The sequence below is a fragment of the Pelodiscus sinensis genome, chromosome 10 (assembly GCF_049634645.1).
Source record: "Pelodiscus sinensis isolate JC-2024 chromosome 10, ASM4963464v1, whole genome shotgun sequence".
Lineage (NCBI taxonomy): Eukaryota > Metazoa > Chordata > Testudines > Trionychidae > Pelodiscus > Pelodiscus sinensis.
Window position 1 is genome coordinate 43140941 of NC_134720.1, and position 21119 is coordinate 43162059.

Consider the following 21119-nt stretch of genomic DNA (forward strand, 5'->3'; position numbering starts at 1 on the left):
GACTCTCGCCGTCAACGTTCTGTGCAATTAGCGTGCACTTCACTTCATGTGCCCTTGCTTTAGGTGCATGTCATTTTAGTATTACTGGTAGGAAAAAAAAACCTGCAGATGGAAACCAGTGGAACCCTGCATTTGGGTCATACAAGGATCTTCAGGCTGCAGGTTGCCCACTAAGCCTCTCTCTTCATCCTAATAATGGGTTTAGCTATATATTCCCCCTCTCCTCTTATTAAGCAATAGCAACTTGGCTCCAGCTCATTAACATGGGATTAGATTCCAATGAACAACTTCCTCTCTCCTTCAACCTTTTTTCATCGATTCCAAGGCTAGAAGTGACCATCTAGCCTGACTTCCTGTATAACACAGGCCAGCCAAACCTCCCCAAAATAATTCCTAAAGCAGATCTTTTAGGAAAACAGCCAATCTTGATTAAAAAATTCACAGTGAAGGAGACACCACCACAAATTTTTGATAAATCGTTCTCAGGTATTGGAATAGTCCCCTCGTTATTAAAAAGGTACTGCATATTTGCAGGCTGACATTGTCTTGCTTCAACTTCTGGCCATTGGATTGGGATATAACTTTTCCATTGCTAGATTGAAAATCCCATTATTAAATATTTGTTTCCCATGTAGGTGTTGATAGACTGTAATCAAGTCACCCATTAATCTTCTCTTTGTTAATCCATAAAGAACATTTTCCTGGCTCTTCTATGAACTCTCTTCAGCTGCACCCTTCTTGAACTGTTAACACCAGAAACAGACACAGTATTCCATCAGTGGTCATTCCCAGGGCTGGCAACAGACTTTGTCAGGCCCTGGGCAATGTGTGGGGAAGCCTCAGCTCCAGGCCCCATGGAAGGCGTGGGGCCTTGGGCAGAAGGTGTGGGCCTAGAGGCAGCCAGCTCTCAAAACATCACCCAGACCATCCCAGAGTGCTTGGCTCTTCTAAATCACCCTCCCCGCATTGGCAACCCTCATCACACCACTGCCAATAGACAGATAAAAATATCCTCTGTTCCTACTTGAGATGATCCTCTTTATACACTCAAGGAACTCAAGTAGCCTTTTTGGGTACTCCACAGAAAGTACATGTTCAGCTGATTTTCCACCACAACCCCTGACATTTTTCAGTCACTGCTTTCCAGGATACAGGCCCCCATCGCTAGAGTATGTAGGACACTGCTCGGGCACTGCCTCCACACAGTGGAATAGCCGGCAGCAGCAAAGTGTTGGATCTTTGTCTCTTTCTAGCAGCTTGTCCATGTAAGCAGTAGAGCAGGGCTGGGCAAACATTTTGGCCTGCGGGCTACACCAGGCTACAGAAATATTATGGAGGGCCATGAAGGCTCACAAAATTGGGGTTGGGATGCAGGGGCAGTGGGTGAAGGCTCCATCTGGGGATGTGGCCCTGGGGCTGGGGATGAGGGGTCAGGGATGTAGGAGAATGCTCTGGGATTGCACGGAGGGGCTTTGAGGCCAGGAGAAGGTCTCAGGGATGCAGGCTCCAAGTGGTGCTTACCTGAAGTGAGTCCCAAAATCAGTGACATATCCACTCTGGCTCCTACACTGAGGCACTGGCAAGCAGCTTTGAACACTGTCCTAGCCACAGGTGTAATCCCATAGATCCTTCTAGCCATCATTCCCAGCCAATGGGAGCTGCGGAGCAGTGTTTGGTGGGGGCCAGAGCATGGAACCCTCTGGCTACCCACCACTTGGCTCTGCAAAAAACAGGCTGACAATCTCAAAAGAAGAGCCTCTCTTAAGGAATCAAATGAGGAGTAGGCCTGTTCAGATACACCAGAAGGTGGATGGAGAATGGGCCAGAAAAAAAACATTTCTCTGCCAGGTCAACCACATAAAATATAGCCATGCTGCCCAGTGAGTCAGCTGGCAGATCAGTGCTTCCAGAGACACTAATTGAATCTGACAAGCCAGGGAAGGATACTGGGACATGTGAGGAGCACACTTTATTAAAGCCGTAGCAAGATCCCTGGAAGAGTAATGCTTTACTCAAGCACAGTGCTTCCAGACACTGTGGCCAAAACACCTTCCCTCTTTGCCCTGTCTGTCTCATTTAATTCCTGGTGTTTTTCTCTTGTTGACTCTAGCTAGAGCCAGAAAAGGAACAAAGACACACAAACTGATGGAACAAAAGTCTTTTAAAGTTATCTCAACATTTTATGAGCCTGAAAAAGAGAGAGACAGAATTCAAGGCCAAATATTATGGGGCTTCACATTTTATTGCCATCTCAGTACAGACAAACATTGCAATGTACAATGGCCCAGTCTTTCAACAGAAAAGGACAATATATCTTCACTCTGGAACCTGCTAGAGTAGTTCTGTCTCATCTAGACACATATAAAATGTCTAGGATTGATGGTTATGCTTGCACGATATATTTCCCTCACTATTTATTGTCAAAGATGCATTTGCACATTAAAAAGCCTCTTCCATTGTTTCTTTGCTGTTTCTGGGACATGATATAATTGCCTATTTCTTGTGCTACGATAGATTACTCTACACAGAGTAAGAAGAGAAAGTTGAAAACCCTCAGTATAATGGAAATGCTTATCTAAAGACAAAATCTCACAAAGGCCCATCCAGGAACCATTGGATGGTCTCATTTTCTTGTGAAAGATAGATTCATCTTTGTGTTACAACCAGGAGTATGGAAGGAAATCTCTTATCAATGGGACCTGAAGCCTCATTAGTTGAATATATTAAAGGTTTCTGCTTCTTACAATGGAAAAGTAGCTGTCAGTCTCCTCAGCACTTTGTGAATTAAGTTGCTGTCCTTCGTTATCCCAAAAGATTATTATTACTCTGTTTCTTGTGAGTGCAGCGAGCTAGAACAGAAGAGATAATAGGTTATTATAGGAAAATTTGGCTTTGACATTTATATGATAAATCTGGAGTCAATTAGATGAAAAATACTCCATTAGATAAAGTGAGTATACCAATTACTTCAGTGAAGAGCTATTGCTAATACTATAATTGAAATTTATAGAGTGCTGGCCCCAACCCTCTGGAATTTGATTGTATAAATAATGGTAATAACAGACATGTAAACATGTTAGTTCCTAGCCATTTTCAGGCTGTTTGTGGCATTTTCATATTAGGAGTCTATTTCCATACAGATGTTAAAAACCCACCCAGTAATTAGCTATGAAAAGCTTATGTGATTCATCAGGTTTTCTCGGTAATTTTTTACAAAAATAAAAAAGTAGCTATTTTCAGTACCACTTACATGCTTCTTCATGCAAATGAAGCAGAAGTATATGTGGCAATTAACGAAAAGCCTCTCCAATCAGCTCCCACACACACAAAAAGTCCAACACCCCAGAAGATGACATTTTTGTGAACAGGAAGAATGAAGCACAATTATAACTAAATATAACATGGAATAATAGGATGAAATTTAGAAAGGAAATACTTTGCTGAGTACTAAGAGGAAAGGCTTTTTGACAGGAAGCTGTATTAGACTGTGAAATAGTCTCCCAAAGGAACTGATAGAAACCCCCCCAAACTTGAGACATTTAAATATGAAATTGGACAGCATGTTAGAAAATATGATTCAAAACAATCCTGCATTAGCTGACAGCGACGGCTGAATAGGAGCTTAATAAACTGTTTCCGTTTCAAATTCTAATTGCAATGAACATTTATTTATTCACATACTGCAGTGATGACAGCCACATCAGGCTTCTGTGCTGAGACCTATGTGTATCATACCAAATTATATTTATTGCATTACTGTTTCGTTATGCTTCCTCATCTATCTCCATCTGTTGTCTTTTGGTTTATACTAAGATAGTGAACTCTTCGAGACAGAGACTACTGCCTTTCTGTTCTGTGTTTGTACAGTGCCCAACACAATGAGATACTGCTGCCATGGCAGGGGCTACCACAATACAAATAATCAAATAGATAAATCAAATAAATAAGATGATGAGGTATTAGTATCAGAGGGGTAGCCGTGCTAGTCTGAATCTGCAAAAGCGGCGAGGAGTCCTGTGGCACCTTATAGACCAGGGGTGTCCAAACTTTTTTTCAAAGAGGCCAGATTTGATGAAGTGAACATGCGTGAGGGCCGACCATTTTGCCTGACATTCTTTGAACCATTAAAATTAAATGCAAATTAACTATTTTATGCAAAGTTTATTGCAAACGGCATACTTTTCATTTCGTCACATGGATGACAAATCTAAACTGGTATTAAATCACTCTGCCTTTTATATCTGAAGGCCAGATGAAAAGAAAATCCAGGAAGCTGAAATATATGTCAGGAACATTGTAAAGTACATTACATATTATTGGTAATAAAGGTTGTCTGTCAACTTTTAAGTTCAAAAAATATGAACAGGAACATAACACCAAGTATACATGTTGTGTCCAAATATATTTATAACTGATTTAGACCAACTGACATTAACTGAGATTTTACAATGTATTCATCTCAATACATATGGATTCGTTGGGGGCCATAAAAGATAGATATTGCCAAATTACCTGTGGGGCCGTATTAAACCGGAACACGGGCCACAATTGGCCCGCGGGCCGGACTTTGGACATGCCTGTTATAGACTAACTGAAGTGTTGGAGCATAAGCTTTCGTGGGCAAAGACCCACTTCATCAGATGCATGTAGTGGAAATTTCCAGAGGCAGGTATAAATATGCAGGCCAGAATCAGGCTGAAGATGACGAGGTGGATCCAATCAGGGTGGATGAGGCCCACTTCTAGTAGCTGATCTGGAGGTGTGAATTACAAGAGAACAGAAGCTGCTTTTGTAGTTAGCTAGACATTCACAGTCTTTGTTTAATCCTGAGTTGATTGTGTCAAACTTGAAGATGAACTGTAGCTCATTAGTTTCTCTTTGAAGTCTGGTCCTGAAGTTTTTTTGCTGCAGGATGGCTACCTTTAGATCTGCAATTGTGTGTCCAGGAAGATTGAAGTGTTCCCCTACAGGTTTTTGTATGTTGCCATTCCTAATATCTGATTTGTGTCCATTGATTCTTTTACATAGGGACTGTCCAGTTTGACCGATGTATATAGCAGTGGGGCATTGTTGGCACATGATGGCATATATTACGTTAGTAAATGTGCAGGAGAATGAACCAATGACAGTGTGGCTGATGTGATTAGGTCCTGTGATGGTGTTGCTGGTGTATATATGTGGACAGAGTTGGCACCGAGGTTTGTTGCATGGATTGGTTCCTGAGTTAGAGTTATTATGGTGCGGTGTGTAGTTGCTGGTGAGAATATGCTTCAGGTTGGCGGGTTGTCTGTGGGTGAGGACTGGCCTGCCTCCCAAGGTCTGTGAAAGCGAGGGATCATTGTCCAGGATGGGTTGTAGATCACTGATGGTGCGTTGGAGAGGTTTTAGCTGAGGACTGTAGGTGATGGCCGGTGGTGTTCTGTTGGTTTCTTTCTTGGGCTTGTCCCGTAGCAGGCGGCTTCTGGGTACATGTCTGGCTCTGTCAATCTGTGTCCTCACTTCCTCGTGTGGGTATCGTAGTTTACAGAATGCTTGTTGAAGATCTTGTAGGTGTAGGTCTCTGTCTGAGGGATTGGAGCATATGCGGTTGTACCTCAGTGCTTGGCTGTAAACAATGGATCGTGTGGTGTGTCCAGGATGGAAGCTGGAGGCATGCAGGTAAGCATAGCGGTCGGTAGGCTTTTGGTATAGGGTGGTGTTGATGTGACCGTCACTTATTTGCACCGTGGTGTCCAAGAAATGAACCTCCTGTGTAGACTGGTCCATGCTGAGATTGATGGTAGGGTGGATGCTGTTGAAATTGTGGTGAAATGCTTCCAGTGTCTCCTTCCCATGAGCCCAGATGATGAAGATGTCATCGATGTAGCGTAGGTAGAGAAGGGGTGTAAGTGGACGAGAGCTGAGGAAGCATTGTTCCGGGTCAGCCATAAAAATGTTGGCGTATTGTGGGGCCATGCGGGTGCCCATAGCAGTGCCACTGGTCTGGAGGTATATATTGTCACCAAATCTGAAATAGTTGTGTGTGAGGATAAATTCACAGAGTTCAGCCACCAGTTGTGCTGTGGCATCATCAGGGATACTGTTCCTGACAGCTTGTACAGGCAGTCCCTGAGTTACGCGGATCCGACTTATGTCGGATCCGCACTTACGAACAGGGCTCTTGCGCCCCGGAGGTCGCAGGCAGCGGGACCGCCCAGAGTGCAGCGGTCCCACCACCTCGACCTCCGGGGCGAGAAAAGCTGCTCCAGGTGCCCCTGGTCTGCTGGGGACCGTCTCCAGCAGACCAGGGACACCCGGAGCAAAGCCGCAGCGGCGGCGGGGTCCCATGCCTCTGAGGCTTTGCCTGAGGCTTTGCCGCTGCGACTTTGCTCCCTGTGTCCCTGGTCTGCTGGGGGGAGCAGCTAGTGCGCCCCCCCCCCCCCAGCAGACCAGGCTTTTGTTGTGGACCCTGGGGTAGAGCAGCTGGGGTGCTGCCAGGTTGGTCCTGCAGGGACCTACCCAGCAGCCCAGCTGTTCTGTCCCAGGCTGGAGATTCAGCCGCTGTTGAAACTGATCAGAGGCTGATTCCAGGAAGCTGGGGGCAGAGCCTCCAGCTTCCTGTAGTCAGCCCCTGGTCAGTTTCAGCAGCAGCAGCTGAATCTGGAGCCAGTTCCGACTTACATACAAATTCAACTTAAGAACAAACCTATAGTCCCTATCTTGTATGTAACCCGGGGACTGCCTGTACTAGCAAAAAAGATGGTTATTAGTCATTTTAGCTATGAAGTACCAAGTAGGGTGGAGGGCGATCAAAATGATTAGGGGACTGGCGAGCATGACCCATGAGGAGAGACTGAGGTTTTGGGTTTGTTTAGTTGGGTTTGTTTGGGTTTGTTAAGTCTGTAGAAGAGAAGAGTAAGGGGGATTTGATAGCAGCCTTCAATTTCCTGAAGGAAGGTTCCAGAGAGGATGGAGAGAGGCTGTTCTCAGTAGTGATGGATGGCAGAACAAGGAGCAATGGTCTCAAGTTACAGTGGGAGAAGTCTAGGTTGGATATTAGGAAAAACTATTTCCCTAGAAGGGTGGTGAAGCACTGGAATGGGTTACCTATAGAGGTAGTGAAATCTCCATCTCTAGAGGTTTTTAAGGCTCGGCTTGACAAAGCCCTTGCTGGGTTGATTTAGTTGGCATTGGTCCTGCCTTGGGCAGAGGGCTGGACTTGATGACCTCCTGAGGTCTCTTCCAGCTCTATGATTCTATCATTCTGTGTAACCTGAATTTCACCCTTCTTCTGTGACTGTGTGAAAACTCTCCTGCCACAACTGCTATTTTGGGGCTAGATTATGGCTGGCCTTAACCAAGTGTCCTAGAGAGGAATGGAAATGAGGGATCTCATCCACTGGCAGCAACCTATGCAGGAGGCAGGCATAATCCTACTGCAGAACTCTAAGAACAACAAGGAGGTAGGTCAACCAGTGAACTCTGCAGTGCCCCAAGCCTCAAAGGGACATGGCTATTCATGCTGAAAGATGCAAGCAGTCCTGTAGAAATGGTGGAACACTTTCTATGCATCGTTATGGGGGCAGCGTTTGCCAGGCTCTACGGTGGTCCCCAACTACAGACAGGTATAACAACTCCCGTTACAGTACAGTACTGACAACGTGCACTCAAAAGTGCTCATGTTTTCGCACACGGCCAAAACTATCAACCCCAGGTGCCATAAAGTTAGGCTCTCAAAGCCATATTTGGGAATGGAAGTATCTTGATTTCCAGATCACCCACAAATCCCACAGAAGTCCAGCTAGAGAGGCTTAGTATCACTTTTAACTCAGGTACCTAAATATGAATTTGGGGTCCTACCAATGGGCACCCAGATTTAAAAATTTTTACCATGGCCACTTGGCTTTAAAAATAAGGCCTTTGGTTCATTCAATCCACAGAATGATGCTGAGCTCTTTGAGGGCAAGTTATTTTGAAATAAGTCCCTTTGTTTCTAAGGCAAGCGTCCACACTACCAAGCCCAAAATAATGGGCTTGTTATTTTGAAAAAATAACTCCTGCTTATGAAAAAGAATAAGCTTATTTCAAAGTAGTTATTTCAGGAGTTATTATTTCGAAATAACTTATTTTAAAACAACCTGTGCTGACATAGCCTAAGTGAACACCACCCATTCTGTGTACTGAATGAAGCATTCCACGTATCGAACTAATTGAAAGGAGAGAGCTACTGGAAAAGTCACAATGCGCCCAGCAAAAACAAGGTTAATTCTCTTTTGCGAACATGCCAAGACAGGCAATAGATTTCATAGAAGAACCAGCTAGTACTGAAATTAAGGTTCTGTAAGTGTTTCCATTATGAACTCCATCCTCCTACTCTGTCAACACCTCTTCATTGAAACCTTTCTGCCTACTGAGAACTCAGCTGAAAACAAGAGAAGTGCTACTCAGCATGACTTACCGCTGGAACTTCATACTATAAAAGAGAAACCAGCGGCATCCCAGATCATTTCCTGCTGGTTTGCTAATTCTTACTTCACTTTTTCTCCACATATTCAAGTAAGGGAATCTTGGCATCTCCTTTACAGCCGTGCAGCCAGAGAAACTGCTTTGACATCACTGATGATATGTATTAGTTTGTCTTTTTGAATGCAGGCTAACTGTACACTCTTTTAAATACTTGGTGTACACCAGGGGTGGGCAAAGGGGCCTCCACAGGCCAGATCCAGCCTGCCAAGTGGGTTGATCCAGCCTGCAACCACCCTGCCACTCCCCTATCCCCAGGCCAATTGAGATCTGGGGATGGGGGAGTGGTTGAAGTCTCCTGCTACCTACCCTGCCCTGCCAGGAGGGAACTGTGTGCCCCTGGAAGGATGGGAAGCAAGAAACTTCACCTGTTCCCCCACCCCGAGGCCCTGATTGGCCTGGGGGAAGCAGGAGGGTGTAAAGTTTCCTCCCACAGCCTGGGGTGTGTGGCACCAGAGGGAGGGGAGGGGAAGCCAAAGACTGTGTCCGCTCCCCCACCTGCAGGCCTCTCTCAGCGGCTGAGCGGAGCGCCGCTGTGAGGGGAGGGGATGTGAAGCATCTCTCGAACTAAAGGAAAAGCCTCCCTTTGGCCCCTCTCCTGATGCTGCTGTGCTTTGCTTCCTTCTTCCTTCCTTCCTTCCTTCCTTCCTTCACGGAGGTGGGGGAAAGGGGTGTGCCCCCCGATTGGCCTGAGGGCATAGGGAGCACAGGAAGACCCAAGGCCCTGCCCTTCCGGGATCGCCTGCAACCACTTCTAAAATTCACAAAGTGGCCCCCTTTAAAAAAAATTATCACCCACCCCAGTGTACACTGTTATTTATAGAGCCCTCTGCTGACAGAAAAAGATGTACATGCTTCCAGGCTGCAAAAATGGTCTGTGGACATCCACAGCCGCAGATATCTACAGATTTACAGGGCTCCAAACAGCACCACAGGTCGCTACTCCACAGTGACACAGAGCTGTGCCAGGGTCCCAACCACTCCACCATCTCCACTTCTCCCCAGAGACCTCCTGCCCTGCCATCTGCCCCACTTCTGCTGTACCTCTTTCCCCACTCCAAGAAGAGAAGCTACAATTCTGGGCCCTTATATGCAGCACTGTGTTAGAGGGCTTCGTCCTTCACCTCCCACTTCCCTGGTTCTTCTCATGCAGACAAAGAGCCACAAAACAGAAGTGCAAAGTGTGGACAATTTGATGTTGGGATTAACTTCCAGCAAGCACGGTTCCAATTTTCCTTTTTTCTCCCCAACTTACTTCCTGTTTGCCCCAACTTACATAGCAGTATTCTCAACTATCCCCTAACCAATCATTTTACTGAAATTTTACTAACCAATCCTAATGTATTGTAACAATTCCCTGACTAATTATATCCTACTGCCTTAATTAATTTACACCTAGCAAATTTAACTATACAGCAGATAAACCATTAAAGAACCAGACAGACCATATGGATTAACAATAGAAAAGTGGGGGCCATAAAAAGAGCACACTAAAGAAATGAGGATTTCACAACCACAGCTAAGTGAGTTCTTGCCAGACAGAAGGCTATCAGACTACGTTTTCTTTAACATTCTGGGATTTTTCTTTAACATTCTGGGATTTTTCTGAACGTGTTAGATTGGATCACCTTAACAGCCTTACATTTCCTTATTTCAACGTGACTGGTTTGGAATGTACGTGTTTGGCTGTCCCCACTGTTTAGCCCCAAAGAATAAAGTTTTAGCCAAGGAAGAAGGCCTCTGACTGTCACAGTGAAAGGAGGCGCATACACAGACAGATTGTGATTTTGATTCTTTGTTTTTATACCCTGGTCAAGAGGGCTGTAGCCATGGGTGGGCCTGAGTGGGCTATGGCCCACCCACTTTGCATCTAAACCCACCCTTCCTTCCCCTCAACTTACCCCATTCCACTGGCTGGGGAGCAGGGCCGGAGTTTATCCCCCATCCCAAAAAAACAAATTCCAAATTGTGTTGGATTACAGAAGCAGGATGAATGTTGAACCTGACCTAAGGCCACTGCTGACAATCATTATACTTAACTATCTTGAACTTTGCTCACAAAAACAAGCACATGAGAGAGGTAAAACTACTGATATTAAAATACAAGTTGTGTGCTTTTATTTGTACAACAAAAAAATCCATTAACTATTATGAGGTTTTTCTTATAAAGCACTTTTCTCCAAAGCCCTTTTTCAATTGTTAGCTGACGGTGGAAGCATTTGGAAAGATCATCAAGTGGTCTATTGAAACTCTCAGCAATTTTCAGGTGGTCTACAAAAAAATGTTTGAGAACCACTGCTTTAGAGCCAAGCAGCCAAGATATCAAAGTCAAGCAGCACATTTTGGTATTGTTCAGATATTTACGTTGTTTTATTTGTTTAGCTTACAGGAAGGGACCAATGTGTCAGTTTCACGTCCTAAGCTGTCTGTTTTTGTTGACGTGGCTTGCACTGATTATTTTTTTTTAAACTCAGAGACTTCAATCACCTTTCCAACTACACACTGCTGCTGAACAGTCATGCCATCTAATCAGAAACAGTTGAAAACTGTATCCCATCACTCTAATAAGCAAAACTGCTCCAAGAAGAGCATGACACTAGATTGTGTGGATGTACGTGCATGTTCCTTCCTTCCTTCCTTCATTGTCTATCCCTGGTTCTGTCCTGCAAACCCAAAGTGAGATTTTCCAAAAGAGAATATGACGCTCCCAAATAAACCACCGCCACTGCATAGCACTACTCGAAGACAGCGTGACATGCAGTACAGGTTGAACCTCTAAAATCCAGGATTCTCTGGTCTGGCCCCATCTGTGGTTAAGCAGGACCAGGTTCAGAAGCGTAGCCCAGATTGAGCTGGCAGTGAAGAGCACAGATCCAGTGGGGTGGCATGGTGGGGAACACAGCCCTGGCCAGGACTGATGGCAAGTTGCACAGCCCCAGCCAGGATGGAGGCAGCGGAGCCAGTGGCCAGGAGTGCAGCCTCAGCTGGGGCTGATGCAGTGGGAAACAGATTTGGTTGAGGCTGGCATGATGTGGGGAGGGTTGGAGGCAACAGAGCGCAGTGTGGGGGCTGGAGGCAGTGACATGGCCAGCATGGAGCACAGCCCCAGCCAGGAGCAGAGCCCTATACCTGGGAAGAGAGCCTTGACCTCCCATTTCCCAGCAAACTCTGTGGTTCGGGACCACTCCGGTCACAGGGGTACCAGACAAGAGAGATTCGACCTGTACACCCAAGATTTAATACAGAATTTACTCCACTGTCTCTGTCACTCCTGATCTGATTTCTCCTAGTTCAAAGTTTCACACTATTGGTCAATCAATAAGTCCATCAATTGGCTATTTTCCCTATAGCAGTGTAGCAGTGTTTCCTGATTTTATTTGGCCACGGAACCCTTTTCAGTTTAAAATAATTTCCCAGAGTAAAATTTGGCAAGCAAAAAAAAAAAAAAAAAAAAAGCTCCCCAGACTTGGTTGAGCAAAAAAACCTGCAAAATACTCTGTCTCTTTAAGAGGGGGTGGGGCAATGCCGCGTTCTCGTGGAACCCTTACTTTCACTTTGCGCAACTCTGGGGTTCCACGGAGCACCAGTTGGGAAACACTGCCCTATTGTAATTTATTTCTGAACCTATAATGTGCGTCAGCCAGTCTTCTTACCGGGACAGTATAGTGCATTTGACATCCCTCGTCATTATCTAATTTAGACCATGAAAATCTATTCCAGTTAGTTTCCAGAATACACAGCTGCCCACCAGAATGCCTATTTCAGAAGGTCAAAAGGCAGAATTCCCACAGCTGCTAACTAAGCTAGATCACAGAAACCTAGTACAAGGTTTTCCCACAAAGCTGCACTGCATATGAATTGCACCTCTCAGGGTCGTGCATTTTTAAATTACTGGGTAACTATGTGAGTCACATTAGAAGACACTCAGAGAGCTAACGTTTTAAATTACAAAATTGTACAATACAGTGCCTTGTACAACTCATTGGATTACAAATTTGAATCTCAGTTCCAATATTTCATTGGGCCTATCAAGAATCAAGCACCATTGCTATTCAGTGAGTAAGGTGAAAGGATATGCATTCCATGCAGTCAAGTAAGTTGAAGTCACATATGGGATTGGCACTCTAATTACCAATGTAAATAGCACATTTGTGCTATCACCTTTAGGCTTCTTCCAAAATGGGTTAACATGGAACTGAAAATATTAAATCTACTGTAAAGTGCAGAGGAAACCTCTCTCAGGATATTTGGTCATTACTAAAAAGTTGACCAAAAACTTATTCAAACCCATACTACACTATATTGGTGCACTGTCACATTTCACTTTAAAAATAAAAACAAGACTGTCTTACCAATTAGAAAATTCTTCTAGTTTTGGGATCACAAAATTGAACATAAATTCGTACATTATTATCTGATATCTATGAATACTGACATCTCTCTCAAATTATTCATCCTGTTACCACCAAAAGTGTAATAGTCACTGTAATGTGAAAGCTTTTGCTTTAAAAAGTAGATTCAAGTAGTGATGGTTACTATAAGAGTCCTTAAGCTACACACACAAAAAGAAAAGAATTCAAAACAGAAACAGATTTTCTACAATCCCTAATTCAGAAAAAGTTCCATGTAAATCAATGGGAATTTTGCATGAGTGAGTTTCAGGATCAGGCTTGTACTGAATTCTGAGGAGCTGCTACATAGGTAGTATTGTCTACCCCCAAAGATTTAAAACCTTGCCTTACACCTAAGTTACCCCAATTGGACAATGATGAGGAAAAGACAAAGCTAATTGCTCACCTCTACATAAGTAAAACTCCGATGGTCCGGCATCTGATGGTCCGGCACTCCTGATGGTCCGGCACCATCAGGAACCCGAAGTGCTCCGGGCAGCCGGACCATTGGAGCTGCTCTGCCACTGGCTTCCCTGATTCAGCCGCTGCTAAAACTGACCAGCAGCTGAATCAGGGAAGTCAGGGGCAGAGCAGCTGGAGTGCCGCCAGCTAGGTCCCGTAGCGCTGCCCCTTGGGGCTGTGGGACCAACCCGGCAGCACCCCAGCTGTTCCCGATTCAGCGGCTGCTGAAACTGACCAGCAGCTGACTCCAGGAAGCCCGAGGCAGAGCTGCTCTGCCCTGGCTTCCTGGAATCAGCCCGTGATCAGTTTCAGCAGCCGCTGACTTGGGGACGCCTGGGACAGAGCAGCTGGGGTGCTGCCGGGTTGGTCTTGCAGCCCCAAGGGTTGGTGCTACCAGACCAACCCGGCAGCACCCCAGCTGCTCTGCTGCAGGCGTCCCCAATTCAGCTGCTGCTGAAACTGACCAGCAGCGGTGTAGCCAGACAGGAACCCCCCCTTGTAACATCCATTTTTGCTTGCCTGGATATGCAGGCTCAGTGACCGTGAATGGCTGTAAACAGAGATATGCCAATTGCTGACCAAGAGGCTGCCGAGGAGTGCCCTGGATATGAACACACAGCCGTCCGCGGGGGGGAGGAATCTCTTGCCTAGTAAAAAAAAAAAGTCTAGTACTCACAATTTAGTTATCTCTCTTGCAAGTGTAAATTAAGTTGAAACTTGCTTGTAAGAACTGGCGCTACAGAAACGGGCCAGTACAATTTGGCATCTTAAGATAAGAAAGAGGATACGAGCCTCCAGGGGTATAAAGATGGGTCCAGCAGCACATTTACTCTGAGTATCAATTCACCATCTATCTGCTGGTCGGGTTAGGTGTTTGACCTCCCGAGGTTCTATTGGGACGCCCACCTCATATCCGTCTTTCCTAGGAATTGAGGGACCGGCCCTGGCCTGACACGCTGGAGTCGAGAGGCACAGAAAGGGGTAAAAATTGTACCTGGATGTGGTCCTCTGTCTTAAGTGTACACATAGACTTAGAGCTCTTTAAAGATTAAGCTGTCACTTGGTACCATTATTTCTATTTTCTATCTTTATTTTCTTTGTAACCATTTTTAAGATCTGTATTTGCTAGCAGTTAAGAAAGAGAGTAATAGCCACTGTAACCATATGCTTTTATAAGTCTTTTTAATAAACCTGTAACTGTTTAAGCTTTAACCTGACTCCTTCAGTTGCTGTAACAGAACCAAGCACAATTTAAAAGAAGTTCAGCCGGTCATAAGGGACAGGTATAGGAGGAGCTTGGGCGTTTGGATCATGTCACTCCCAGGTGACAAATCCGTTGGGGCATCTCTCAGTCTTCCCTAGACTGCCCACTGCAAAGGGATCCTGTATCCTAGCAGCTAAAATCTGAGGTGTAATAAGCTCTTCCTATAAACAGGGGCGTCTGTCAGCCTGTTGGCTGCCCTCTGCGACGGGACCCCAGTCCTAGCGGTAAAGTCACGGACGTTAAACCTTTTCTCAGCACACATACACACACTGCCCTGACCATCAGCTGACAAGCGGCTGAATCAGGGACGCCTGGGGCAGAGCTGGACTATCGGAAGGGGGGGCTATGAGGGGTCTGGGGTAGCATCCTCCCCACCCCACCCCACCCCAGACGCCTCATAGCCCCCCCTTCTGATAGTCCAGCATATCTGATAATCCGGCACCCCCTGGGTCCTAAAGGTGCCGTATTATCTGAAGTTTACTGGAGTACATGGTGCTATTTAAATACGGGCCAAGAAACACCCCTTCCTCTAACATTTTCTTGATCTAAAGTTTGTGGACAACATTTACTCCAACAGTTATTCAAAATTTTCTCCTCAAATGTATTGAGAAGCCTTTTTTCTTCATATGTGGCATAATATGGACCTCTGACTTTGCGGATTTGTAAAGGTATAAAGATAACACTGGAACAAGACATCAGTTCCAAACATCCGGAGCCCAGTCAAGGTGATGGACTTTCTTCCTAATGGTCTTACCTGTAGCAGAATGTTATTTCTGCTGCTTCAAAAAAACCCAAGCACATTGTACTGCAATATTTGCTGCAACTGAACATTCCCACCTCCCTGTTAGCTCATGTAAAAGTATCCTTGCCATCAGTTTCAAATTCTCTATACCACATGTCCCATATTCGTAATATTGCAATTATTGTATGCTATAGGACATCAATGGTGAGCAAGTTTAAACAGTGTTCTCAAGCACATCACTGTGTGTACAGAAAGGTACCAACACTGATGGCACTGTGCTACTAGAATATTCATGTTTAACATGGATGACTCATGGTAGCACTCGGGGTGTGCATGGCCCTCTTTTGTCCCCACCAAAATGTTAATTGCTAAATGGGGTGCCCCCACATGTTCCCTCTCTGCCCCTCTGAGTGGCAACCCCTCCCCCTTTGGCCCCAGATGCCCCTAATGTTTAATTTGGAAACTCACTCTCCTCATATATAATTTGGTCTTCTATGGTTGTTGCCTTCTCTAATTCCCCATCTATCATTATCATGTGGTCACCCCTTCCACAGGTTCTTTGAGAGGATAATGGTGTAGGAAACCATTCACACAGTAACCATCTAACAGCAAACTACTTCATCCACTAGTTGTTGCTTAAGACTTTCCTTGTGGTTGGCCCATGTTTGCAAATTATATTGTATGCCCAATAGTACGTCTCATAATCCAGAGTTATGGAATCATAATCAAAGAGTCATAGAAATGTAGACCGCTAAAGGTAGGTTTTTGTTCTGTCTTTTCCCATTTTCAGTGCCTTGCTTGATACATCTATTACATAAATGTTTGATATATTTCCTTATCTTACCAAAAAAAAAAAAACCCCAAAACAACAGAAGATACATCTCTTCTATTTCCTTCTCTGTATTCTCTGATTTGAGTGCTTTGGTATTGATCTCTGTTGGAATTGGCTTTTCAGTATAAAAGAGCTTTTTTTGATTAAAAAAAAGATGGCATAAGGCAAATTGCTTGTCACAGCATTACACAAACCTGAGGTACTGTGCTGGATAGGTCTGTGTGCGTGGATAGCCATGGACCAGTTGTTCACAACACATGGCCCCAATCAGCACACAGCTGCAGCCCACAAGGCATCCTCAGGGCCATCTAGGTAGCATATATAGCAGTGTTTTTTAAACTTTTTAAGACCGAGGAACACCAAACAATATTTTTTATGGGGAACACCAAGGATTTGTTTGTTGAGAAAAAAACGGAGGTTTCCCCCTTTAAGGGCAGCCATTCCCACAGGAAAAGTTGTTGACCAAAAAAAAAAAAAAGCCCCCAGGAAAAAGTTGTTGACAAAAACACACACACACATATACACACACACATATATACACACACACACACACACACACACACAAAATGGAGGCTTGTCCCTTTAAGGGTGGCCATTTTGAATTCTGTTCTCTGCGCGGCACACCTCCGACTGCCACTCTAAGAAACGCTGATATATAGTGTATGGATGCGAGCCACCTAACACATTGCTACAGTGCCAGGACAGTTAGGTAGCTGCCTTAGCATCCCCACTGGTCACCACTTTCTTTTCCCTGAGCAAAGGAAAGCCCAAAACTGCAGCATAATCAGGCAGGCACCTGAGGTTAGTTACAGTTTTCTAGAAACCACAGGCTGATTAGCCACCTGCAGCGAGTTAAGGCCTATGGTGCCACTTTAAGGGATCTCTCCCTCTCCCTCCTTCCCCCCCCCCCCCCCCCGGGCAAAGAAGGGAAAGGAATAAAGTGAAGGACAGACTGTGTGGGTGTGAGCAGAGGGCTGAAGAACAGGTACCAAAGGAAAGATTCTGGGAGGGACTGTTTCGCACCGAAAACTGCCAATATAATGCATATTCATTTTTTAGCTTTGTTTTTGTACACATTAAATGTGATTTTTGTTTTTAAATATGTGCAATTAAACTAATTGTTGATCTCATGACCTTGTTTAGCATTTGTTTATTATTATCCTTACTTATTTGTGGTCTACTTTTTCAGCTCCACATATAAGACTGTTATTACGGGTTCTGCAAAATTCTTTTGAGTTTAAAAGGGTTCCGTGGCCAAATAAAATTGAGAAGCACTGCTTTAGAGGTACGCGAGTGAGCAATAACAGACAGCTTAGCAAGAGAAGACTGCCACTGGGAGATATCAAAATTTTCCTGGCACAGTCCTATAATTTGGCACTAGTACTCTATAAAATATGTAAATATGTGCTGCTCAACCACAATATAATTTGCTAAGTATTTAGAATACATGAAAGATCTTTTCATTTCATTTGAAAATGTCCATTAATATTTTTGGTTCTCTGATGTTGGATTCTAGGCGTGGATATTTATTTTCCGTTAACTTCCACCTACTCTGGTCTCTTTTGTCAATGTTCACTACTGAAGGAGACTTCTAATTAGCACATCCTTCTGAGCTCAGTTTCTTTCAGGGAGATGCAGAAATATAGATAACGAATGGAACAGATGTTGTGATATTAAGAATTTACCTTAACATTTCTCATGTTAGTGAGATGATAGTTATCATGGAAACATGGAAAACACTGAAGGATGGGCAATGGAAACAATCTCTTCTGTTCAGTAGCATATTTGGTAAGCCAGACACAGTATAGTCACCTCTGACAGGTGGGGGTAGTGCAGAGATAGGCCCTCAATAACCAATCACTCTATGGAAAATTATATATCAAAAGAATATGTAAGCCATACATAGATAACACCCCCCCCCCCCATGTGGGGCAGTAATCATGTGAGACACCATCAATTCCTTTATCATTCCCATCCAGAAATATCTCGATCAGCCTCCAACATCGCGTCTAAAATCCCGAAAGCCCCCCTGGCAGCGAGAGAAGGAAGTCCTGGCCAATGTTAAGGAACTATGGTGAGCTCAATGGCAGCAAGTAGATGTCCCAAACAAACATCTTGTGTCGGATGTCGGATCCCACCATTGAGCAGAGAGGCTTCGACCTTCCCTGGAAACTGCAGCGTGTTCTAAACCAGCTTAGGACCTGTCAGGGCAGGTGCGGATACTGCATACGTGGCACTTGTTGCTATCTCCACTTTTTGATTGTGGCCATCTGCAAACTAAGCACCTCATTGTTGTGGAATGCCTAACACAAAAATTCACTGGCTCATTGGAGGATATCCACAATCTAATCAGCGATGCTGTTCACTGGCTGGAGAGTTTGGATGTCCAACTTTGACGAAGAAATATAGTTTTGAACGTGACATTTAAAAGAAGATGATGATTTATCTTTCATCTTCTGGCTGCCTCTTCTATCTTCTGTCTCCTCCATCTCCCCCAAGAGTGATTTTCTCTATCCAACCCACGCAGCAACATGCACTTAAAAAAAAAGCATACTAAAAAGCAGAATGTTTCCTCCTTCCTTCTCCCAAATGCAGTGTCTTGAACCAGTGCTTGTGAAAACAAAATGCAAACAAGATAATGGATTACACTAGCAAAGAGAAAGACCAAAAGACAAAAGCTCAAGAGCAACTATATGGAAATAAACCTGTGATAACATTTGCCAGTTAGCAAATTCCTAAGAACTGGAGCATCTATCGTTCAATTATATACTAATGACTTTCAAAAAACAACAAAAAGTAACACATCGAAGGGATCTCTAATGGTATGAACAATTCTACTTGAAAAAAATCAATCTAATTCAATGAAGCAGCTTTAATGTCTGCAAAGACATTTCCGGACTCAAAGCAATGATCAGCAAGAGTAGAAGTTGAAAGGTGATGGCGGCTTCTATCCCAGCACAGCTACTGGTGAAATGGGATGTTATATTCCAAACTAAATTACTTCAAGTCTATTTGTGAAACTCAGTTGGAAACACATTATTTTTAAAGAAAACAACTTCAATGTGGCATGCATATTTGTTTTGTTTCTATAAATTAACTGTGTCTCTGGAAATTCAGCCCAAGCTCAATATGTTTTTAGTAATTAAAAGAACTCAATTATTTTAATGCAGTAGAAAGTTATTTACTTAGCTACTGCACAGGAAGGCTATGTGTTTTAAGACTCTAATTTTGCAGAAAGCCTACACATTTCTGTGAAACAGACCCCCCAGTGGCCAATTCAGCTACAGGGAAACTTGAATACAAACGGAAAGGAACTGGTGCCTGGGGTGTTTAAGAAGTAGACAGGAACGCTTTTGCGCCAGCGTTACTGAGCAAGATCAGAAAAGACCAACTCACAAGGGAGCAGCAAAGCAGCTCCCCTTCCATTCCTCCAAGCATCATCACTTCAAAGGCTGCTACTCAGTGGGGAAAGGAATTGTCTGGGCAGTGACTAGATAGCAGACAGAAAAAGTCTGGAGGTGCAGAGGAGCAACTGGAGTGCACATGGAAGCTGAGGTACAGGAAAGGTCATATGTACCCACTGGAAATGTTGTCAGCCTAGAACACTGAAAGCATGAATGTAGAGAAGACTGGAAATACAAGAGAGTCTTTAACTATACAGAGAAGAAGCCGGAGGGGACGTTATACTATGCATTGAAGATAGATGCAGCAACATCCCAAGCTTGCTCTTCAAGCATTCTGGTGCTTTTTTGGGCAGTGTGAAAGAATGGCAGGTGAGGAAAGAGAAGGGTAAAGATCCCTTTAACCACATGCCCCATTGCTTACTTCAGGCCATGTACCCTGGGCCTTACATGAATGGTGACTATTGGAGGGCCATCCTTAGCTCAAAGCTGAGTTTGAAGAAGCAAAGGAGCCACAGCATGATGCACAGAGAAAACTGCAAAGTCCTATTTATACTGCAGCCATCACCATGGCATCTAAGCACCTCAAAAATTCAAATTGCCAGGATGCCAAAGCATTACAGAACTTCCTTCTAACAGTACACAAGGAGCTTTACCAGAGTAAGGAGAACAGTATTATCCTTAAAGCTACTTTGGGGGCTCTTTACATATGTCTACACATACAAATATACATACTGTGATTTTCTGGTACAGTTTTTAAACAAACAATATCTATATCCAGAAAGAGCTATGTCTTTCCCCACCCTGACACTGGGCACCCTTTTCCTTCCCATAATGGCTTGGAGGTTTTAATTATGCTCACATAGCATATATAAGACAGTGGGTAGTTATGGGAACATGTGAGAATTAAAAAAAAAAAGTGCCTCATGATGAAAGTTCCTAAGACTCACAGGAGAGATGGCTTCTGTAACTAATGTCTTTACCAACAATGAACAGATCCACAACAGATTTAACTCCTCATAATGGTGAAGACTTTTTTCCATTTCCTCTTTGCTGTTCATAAGGAGCATTTTATATTGCTTACTTGGAAAACAGTTGAGAAATTATACGTAATAAATATTTCCCTAAATTGTGCTGGCAGAATCAATATCTTCCTTTAAAATATATTGTTCCCAGTTTACTTATTACTTTGTGCTGTGACTTGCCCATTCAAGAGAAATATTGCTTGAGAATCCACTCCTCATTTAAACAAATGCTATTAAACCAGAATGAGAAGATACTAAGGAAGCCAGCAAAAGGGTTCCATAGCTACACTAAATCAAAGCTAATAGCTTGAGATAAAGGAACTGTGGAGCTGTTCTTCAGTTCTTTGTCAGTATTAATATTTTAAGTTATAGTTCCTTGCTAGTTTTTTTTTGGGGGGGGGGGGGAAGAGGACAGAATTTCCATAGAGCAACCCAAGTGAATGGCTTATTCCTTCATCCTTCATGTTTGATGTGGCTTCCAAATGAAATGCCTACAGTGC